The sequence below is a fragment of the Petaurus breviceps genome, unplaced genomic scaffold (assembly GCF_028583685.1).
Source record: "Petaurus breviceps papuanus isolate PSGF00001 unplaced genomic scaffold, PetGlider_PUasm1.0 126, whole genome shotgun sequence".
NCBI classification, from domain to species: Eukaryota; Metazoa; Chordata; class Mammalia; order Diprotodontia; family Petauridae; genus Petaurus; species Petaurus breviceps.
This window is the reverse complement of record NW_027185655.1, coordinates 4,724,313-4,733,683: the sequence shown is the minus strand read 5'-3', so window position 1 is coordinate 4,733,683 and position 9,371 is coordinate 4,724,313.

Here is a 9,371-nt window from a genome sequence, read left to right as displayed (position 1 = left end):
GATGTAAACTATTTGTACCTTTTATTCTGTACCATGTCCTTTATCCTAGATTCCCATTTGGACATTTTAGTTTGTTTTAGTTGTAAAATTTTAACCGACCTAGAAGTTAGGTTGGGAGAGCTGCATGAACAGGGTCCCTAAGTTTAGAAACAAGTCTTGGTAAACCATCTGCACTTACCTAAAGGGAATGAGAGTCTGGAAAATACATTATTGAATAAAAAGGATTAGAATTCTTCCATTCCACTCATTCTTACCTTTACTCTGGAAGTGTTAAATATTGAAAAGTCACTGTAAGGCCCATAAAGTGACAATTGGAAAGAGCAGCAGCTAGAACATTTAGAATATAGCTATATGTCCAAGAACTTTGCATCATCAGTCTCAGACCAGACCCTCAAAAGCAATTGGCTATTCTGAAGCTCACTTTAATTCTTGAATTTGGCTTCACATGGGTTTCTTAGAAATTATGGTAGAAAGGGGTGGCTAGGTGGCACAGTGAATAGAGCACTGGCCCTGGAGTCAGGAAGACCTGAGTTCAAATCCGGCCTCAGACACCTAACACTTACTAGCCGTATGGCCTTGAGTAGATCACTTAACTCTGCCTTCCCCCCTCCAAAAATAAAACCCAAACATTTATTGGGGTGGTTAGGTGGTACAGTGAATAGAACACCAGCCCTGGAGTCTGGAGGACCTGAGTTCAAATCTGACCTCAGACACTTAACATTTACTAGCCATGTGACATTGAGCAAGTCAACCCCAATTGCCTTGCCTTCCCCCCTCCAAAAAGCAAAAAAAAATTATAGTAGAAAATAAGTGAAGTCATTGTAGCAAGAATGATCTTGGCAATATTGATGTATAAATCAAAAGCTCGAAGCTGCATGATCAGGTGGCACCTCCTTTAACCTTGGAATTTCTGAGATATCCCTCATCAGACTGAAGCAGCCTGGCTATTAGTTGGAGATAGATCAACAAAGGCAGAAATAGAAACAAAGCTCATATTCTCAGGGAATAAAGGTATGTATAACCCAGAGAAGAAGGGGAGGAGAAGCAAAGAATGTAGGGAAAGAGAAAAAAGGATGAGATGGAAAAGGACGAGAAGAAGAAACTTAAACCTGAGTGGCCAATTCAATCAGCATCATCAGCCCAATTATTCTACCTACACAAATACTAGTAAACTTCTCTTTCTCAAGAAGAAAAAAAGACCTTTTCCCACATTCTCTTACACCCTTAAGAAAAATACCATTCATTTTTAAGCCAATTGCAAACTCTAGCAGACACTCCCTCTACAAGGAGTTTAGATTCACCCTGGGAAGCCTAATCACACAGTCCCAGAATCTGAGTTCAGAGACGAGCTAGTCTAATTTGTATCTAAGAATATTGTCTATGACATCCCAGACAAGCAGTCATCTAACACCTTCTTAAAGACCTACAATAAGAGCAGAAATGTCATCTTCCTAGTCAATCCATTCCATTTTCAGAGAGCTCTAATTGTTATTAAGCTTTTCCTTTCCTTGAGCCCAAATCTACCATTTTGATTTCCCATCCATTATTCCTATTTAGGGCCATTGACACCCAACTAATAAGATGAATCCTACATTAACATGAAAACCCTTCAAAGACTTGTAGTTGCTATTTCTACCCTCATAAGTCTCTTTTCCAGTTTGTTCAATAAGTTCCCTCACCATCATTGTTCCCCACTTTCGGAAAGGTTCTTACTTTCCTGGCATAGTGAAAACAGCATTGGACTTGCACTCAGGAAGTTTGGGGTTTGAATCAAACCTCCACCACCTGCTGACTGTCTACTCTATGGACCAGGCATTTCACCTCTCTGAGACTTAGTTTCTTTTTCTGTAAAGTGGGAATAACAAGGTCTAAAGCACCTATCTTAAGTGACTGTTATGTCAAATAATGTTATTTACATGTAACACTTTACAAATGTGGAAGTGTGATATTAATGTCAGTTATTTTGCTTGTTGCTATTATTGTAGTCCAACAAACTCCTTTTATGGAACAAATATGGTACAGTGCTAACATCTAAACCAGGAAGGGCAAAAACAGAAAAAGAAAATTATAGCTCAATTTCCATCATGAATATTGATGCAAAAATGTCCTAAATAAAATACTACCTAGTTGACTACAGCAATATATCACAAATAGTATACATTGTGAGCAAATGGGATTTATGCAAGGAATGCAGGGCTGCTGCAGTAGGAGGGGAACTATAAGTATAATTAATTAGTAACAAAACCACCAAAGATCATATAATTAAATTGAAAGATGCAAAAAAGACTTCTGACAAAACAACACTAATTCTTATTTTTTTAATTATTTTAAAAAATTGAAACCATAGGTACAAATGGATTTTTTCCCTAAAATGATGAGAAACAAAAAAAATTATAAGAAACATCTACCTGATACATCAGCACACATCTACAAGGGGGTAATCTTGAAGCCTTCTAAGTAAGATCAGGAGCAAAACAAGGATGCCCACTACTATGACTCAATATTGTACTAGAAATGTTAGCAATGGTAATAAGAAAAGAAAAAGATATTGAAGGAATAAAAATGCACAATGAAGAAATAAAACCATCTCTTTCTGCAGAAGATATGAAAATATACTTGGAAAATCCTAGATATTCAACTAAAAATTAGTTAAAACAATAATTATAGTGAAACAGTATATAAATAAACCCACATAAATTTCTATATCATTTTGATTCTATCTGTATATTCTCTATGTCTATTTTTATACAATTATTTATAAAAATAAAGCCAGATTTAAATGATTGGAAAAATTTTAATTGTTCATGGGTAGGCCAAGACAGTATAATAAAATTGACAATTGTACCTAAATTAATTGATTTATTCAGTGCCACCCAAATTAAACTAATAAAAAATTCCTTTAACTAGAAAAAAATGACAATTCGTTTTAAAGAGCAAAAAGTCAAGATATGAAAGGAATTAATAAAAAATTAATAAAAAAAAAAAAAAAGAGAAAGAGAAGGGGTCTAGCAGTACCAGATCTTAAACTGTATAATAAAGAGGTGATTATCAGCACTATTTGCTACTGGACTTATGGGGGGTGGAGCCAAGATGGCAGAGTAAGAGCAGGCACTTGCTTGAGCTCTCCCCCAAAGCCCTCAAATATCTGTTAAAAAAATTACTCTAAACAAATTCTAGCATTACAGAACCCACAAAATGACAGAGTAAAGCAAATCTTCATCCCAAGCCAGTCTGGAAGACCAACAGAAAGGGTCTATCACAACCAACTGGGAGTGGAGCACAGGACATCAAGGGCTGCTCCTGCACCAGCATAAACAGGGCTGGAGCTGGCCTCAGAGCACAGAATCACTGGCAGTTGTGGTGGTTTCCAGACTTCTCAACCTACAAATGCCAAAGACAGGATAGAAGGTCAATGGGAAAACTCTGTGGGACCTGGGTGAAAGAGGAGTGAAGTCCAGTCAGGGTCTAGAGCTAGCTCTGGGGCAGCAGAGGTGGATGCAACAGCAGCAGCAACTGCTGATGCTGCTGCCTCCAGAGCTCTGGGCCCACACACAGTGGGAACTTGAGCAGGCAATACAAAATCTCTAAAGCCTGAGACAGTACACCCACCCCCACTGGAAGCAAAGTCCTACCCTGACAAAGAGCTAGAAAGTCAAGTATTTGACTGAGATGAGAAAATAGTGTAAAAAAAGTCAAACCATAGAATCTTACTTTGGTGACAAAGAAGATCAAAACATAGAACCAGAAGAAGACAACAAAGTCAAAACTCCTACATCAAAAGCCTCCAATAAAAATACAAATTGGTCACAGGCCATGGAAGAGTTCAGAAAGAATTTTGAAAACCAAGTAAGAGAATTAAAGGAAAAATTAAGAATAGAAATTAAAGTGATTCAGGAAAATCATGAAAAAATGAGTCAACAGCTTGCTAAAGGAGCCCCCCAAAAATACTGAAGAAAATAACACCTTAAAAAGCAGACTAACCCAAATGACAAAAGAGGTCCAAAAAACCAATGAGGAGAAGAATGCCTTAAAAAGTGGAATTGACCAAATGGAAAAAGGAGGTCCAAAAGCTCACTGAAGAAACTAATTCCTTAAAAATTAGAATGGAGGGGCAGCTAGGTGGCACAATGAATAGAGAACCAACCCTGGAGTTAGGAGGACCTGAGTTCAAATCTAGCCTTGAACACTTAACACTTACTAGCTGTGTGACCTTGGACAAGTCACTTAACCCCAACTGCCCTGCTTTCCCCCCTCCAAAAAGCAAAAAAAAAAAAAATAGAATAACGCAAATGGAAGTTAATGACTTTATGAGAAGTCAAGAAATTATTAAAGCAGAACCATAAGAATGAAAAAATAGAAGACAATGTGAAATATATCAATGGCAAAACTACTGACCTGGAAAATAGATGCAGGAGAGATAATTTTAAAATTATTGGACTACCTGAAAGCCATGATCAAAAAAAAAGCCTAGACATCATCTTTCAAGAAATTATCAAGGAAAACTGCCCTGATATTCTAGAACCAAAGAATAAAATACAAATCCAAAGAATCCACCAATCACCTCTTGAAAGAGACCCCAAAAGGAAAACTCCTGGGAATATTATAACCAAATTCCAGAGTTCCCAGGTCAAGGAGAAAATATCGCAAGCAGCCAGAAATAAACAATTTGAGTATTGTGCAAATACAATCAGGATAACACAAGATCTAGCAGCTTCTACATTAAGGGATCAAAGGGCTTGAACTATGATAATCAGATAGTCAGAGAAGATAGAATTAAAACCAAAAATCACCTACCTAGCAAAACTGAGTATAATACTTCAGGTGGAAAAATAGACATTCAATGAAATAGAGGACTTTCAAGCATTATTGCTGAAAAGACTAGAGCTGAATAGAAAATGTGACTTTCAAATGCAAGAATCAAAAGAAGCATGAAAAAGTAAACAGGAAAGAGAAATCATAAGGGACTTATTAAAGTTGAACTGTTTACATTCCTACATGGAAATCTTTTTCAATATTAGGGTAGTTGGAGGAAATACACACACATACACGCACACACATTATATGTATATATAGAGAGAGACACATGGCATACGGTGAGTAGAATATGAAGGGATGATATCTAAAAATAAAATTAAGGGGTGAGAAAAGAGAAAGGGAGAGATAGATTGGGGTAAATTATTTCACAGAAAAGAGTCAAGAAAAAGGTTTTACAGTAGAAAGGAGGAGGGGGGAGGTGAGAGGAAATGAGTGAACCTTACTCTCATCAGATTTGGCTTAAGGAGAGAACAACATATGTACTCAATTGGGTATGTTACCCTAAAGGAAAGTAAGGGGGAAGGGGATGGGGGGATGGGGGAGAGATAGAAGGGAAGGCAGATTGGTGGAGGGGGTAGTCAGAAGCAAACACTTTTGAAAAGGGACAGGGTCAAAAAAGAAAATAGAATAAGTGGTGGGCAGGATAGGATGGAGGGAAATGCAGTCTTTCACAGCATGACTATTATGGATGTATTTTGCATAACTACACATGTATAATCTATATTTAATTGCTTGCCTTTTCAATGAGGGTGGGTGGGGAGGGAAGAAGGGAGAGAATTTGGAGCTCAAAGTTTTAAAAACAAATGTTAAAAATTTACACACAACTGGGAAATAAGATATATAGGAAATGGGGTATAGTAATCTATCTTGCACTACAAGAAAATAAGGGTAAAGTAGATAAGAGGGGGAGAATAATAGAAGGGAGAGCAGAATGGGAGAAGGGGCAATCAGAATGCATGCCATCTTGGGGTGGGGGAGGGGAAAGATGGGGAGAAAATTTGGAATTCAAAATCTTGTGGAAATGAATGATGAAAATTAAAAATTAATAATTAAAAATTATTTGGTACTAAGAAATAGAAGTATGGATCAGTAGAATTGAGTAGGTATACAATACACCATAATAAATTATTACAGTGAGTTCATGTTTAATAAACTCAAATATCTCAGCATTGGGAAGGAGAATTCAATATTGAGTTTTAAAAAATTGTTTCAAAAACTGGAAAACAATCTAAGTATAAATCAATACTTTGTATCATCTACCAATTAAAGGTCAAAACAGATACATGAACCAGCTCTAAAGGAAAACATCACAAGTAAATTAGTGGAATATGGAACATATTTTCTATCAGAATTATGGAAAGGAAAATAATTCATGACTAAACAAGAGATAGCACTGTAGGATGTAAAACGAATAACTTTGATTACATTAAATTAAAAGGGGTTTGTACAGAAAAAAATGTAGCCGATATTAGAAGGAAAACAGAGTATTAAGGAAATTTGTTAATAATCAGTTTCTCACATTAAAGCCTCTTTTCTCAAATAAAGAAAATTGAGCCAAATTTATAGGAATATGAATCACTGCCCAATTGATAAGTGGTCAAAGGATATAAACAGGCAGTTTTAGGGAAAAGAAATCAATGCTGTACATAATCATGTGAAAATGCTATGAATAATTATTGATTAAAGAAATGGAAATTAAAACAACTATGATGTATCATCTGACACCTGTCAGATTGGCAAAAATGATAGGAGGAAATGACAAATATTGAAGAGGATGTGACAAAATTGGGACACTGATACACTCTTGGCATAATGGTGAATCGATCCAACCATTCTGGAGAGCTATCTGAAATTATGCCCAAAGTATTATAAAATTCTGTATAACATTTTACCCTGCAAAACCACTATTAGGTCTGTTTCCAAAGGTAATAAGAAAAAAAGGAACTTATGTGTTCTAAAATATTAATAACAGCTCTCTTTGTGGTGGCAAAGAGTTGGAACTGGGGTATATGAACATCTAATAGGGAACAGGTAAACAAATGGTGGTATATGATTGTGATGGAATACTACTATGCTGTAAGAAATGACAAGCAGGGTGGTTTTAGAAAAGCATGGAAAGACTTGCATAAACTAATGCATAGCAAAATGAACAGAGCCAAGAGAATGTTGTAATGAGTAACAGCAGTATGGTTTGAAGAGTATGTATGAATGAGTAAGCTATTTTGAGTAATATGATCATTTGAATCACCTACAAAGGACATGTGAAGGAAAATTCTATCCAACAGCAAAGAATTAATATATGGACATATATATTCTATTATGTCACATATATACATATATGTACACAAACATAGGCATAGAAAACATATATACATGAATGCATACACATATATATATGTGTGTATGGCTTTTTCTAAAGTGGGAATGGGAGGGAAGGAGAGAGACAGCTCAGCATTCAAAATATAATAAAATAAATAAATCATAAAAAGAAGAGGCATTGCCTTTTGTTTTGATACTGTGTCCTAAGAACCATGGGACCTTCCAAACTGACTCCCAGATGAAACCTTCCAAATGTGTTCTCATTCTCATTAGAATGTGAGCTCCTCGAGGCGGCTAGGTGGCGCAGTGACTAGAGCAACAGCCCTGGAGTCAGGAGGACCTGAGTTCAAATTCGACCTCAGACACTTAACACAAAAACTAGCCATGTAACCTTGGGGAAGTCACTTAACCCCAATTGCCCTCCAAAAAAAAATGTGAGTTTCTCAGAAAAAGGAAGTGAATTACTTTTCCATTTGTATTTCCAGTGCTTTACACAGGATAAGCATTTCATAAGTGCTTCATTTATTCATCCAATTGAGTATAGAGTCCAATGAACCCACCCCCCAGGCATTTATCTGAATAAACTTCTATATAACCATCCCACCATCCTATACTTATGAAACTGATTTTTTACAATGCAAGGGAAAATTTTCATATCAGTTCACATTAAATGTCATCTTATCAAACTGAACCTTTCATTCAAGCCTTCCAAGTTGGTTGTGTAGCCTGATACTTTCATCAACATGTGAGTTCTCCATCTCAGTTTCACATCATCTGGAATTTCAAGAGAGAGTCCTCTATGGCTTTAGCTAAGTGATTGATAAAAGTTTCAAACAGCCCAGGACCATGGACAAATCCCTAGGTCACTCCTGCAAAAGACCTCTATTGATGTTAAATTGACTTCTTGGGTCTGTTCATTCAATTATCTCTGAATCCACATAGTCCACAATGCTTTAATCTGTTCACAGGAACACGGTGAGAGACTTCATCAAAAGTTTTGCTGAATATAAAAAATGTAGCTTTCACAGGTAGTATTTACATGTCTGTTGTAGTTACGTAACAAAGACTTTTTGATAATGGTGATGATAATGATGGTGGTGGTGGTGATGGCTGGCATATGTTTAATTTTATAAAATATTTGACAATTATTGTCTCATTTTTGTCCTTACAACAAATCTGGGAAGTAAGTACTATTATTTGCTCCATTTTACAGATGACAAAACTGAGGCTTAGAGAGGTTAACTCACTTATCCAGGGTCACACAGCTACCAAGGGTCTGAAGAAGAATTTGAACTCAGGTGGTTCTGACTCCAGATTCCAAACTCTACCTATTGCACCATCCACACATACTCCTTTAATGCTGGTTGTACAGAACAGAGAATAAACCATTACTTCTCAAGAAATAGTATGTTTTAATGCAGTGATTCTAACTTGAGAGGAGAAAAAAATTCAAATCTTCATGCATGAACAGGATACCTGGAGATGACTTTTCTTCAATTCCCACAAAGCATCAAAGTAACTTTGGAGTATCTTTGCTATTCTAGAATTGAACATACCTGAAAAAATTAATTACAGGATTTTATCTGACCTCTACAGTTCCAAGTAAGGTATTGTCTACACAGAAGGTGCAAAACACAAGTGATTTGATGACCAAATGTCTGGGATTCAAAGAATCCAGCCCTACATTTAGTGCTCATATTGATCAAAAGAGAGTCTTTTCTGCTCTCTGCATGCCCTAATGGACCTGGGCCTTTCCCAAATGGTTGGACCATTTAAATGACCTCAGTCACCTCCTAAAGGGTGATACCCCATGGAGAACTTTCACTGATACATCTCAGCCTCCTAAGAGAGGTCCTGGCTATTACCTTCCAATCAACCAATCAAAGGGCATTTCTTAAATGCTTAATACATGACGCCTCTGTACGGGGACTACAAAGGCAACAAAATGAAAAGGAGCTTGCATTCGATTAGAAGGGAAACCATGAACACAGACAGGCATATGTGAAAGAAATACGGAGGACTGTGTGTGGGGTGGAAACACTAGGAACAGGGGGCCTCAGGGATCAGGAAATGCCTCATGGAGGAGATGGCCTTGGTGCTGAATTTGAAGGAAACTAGAGATCCTAGGAGATAGAATTGAGAAGGAAAGAATGCCAGCCAGGAACAGGACACAGCCTGTGTAAAGGCCCAAAGATGGAAAGCTGTGTGTGATGAAATGCAAAGAAGGACAGTATGGC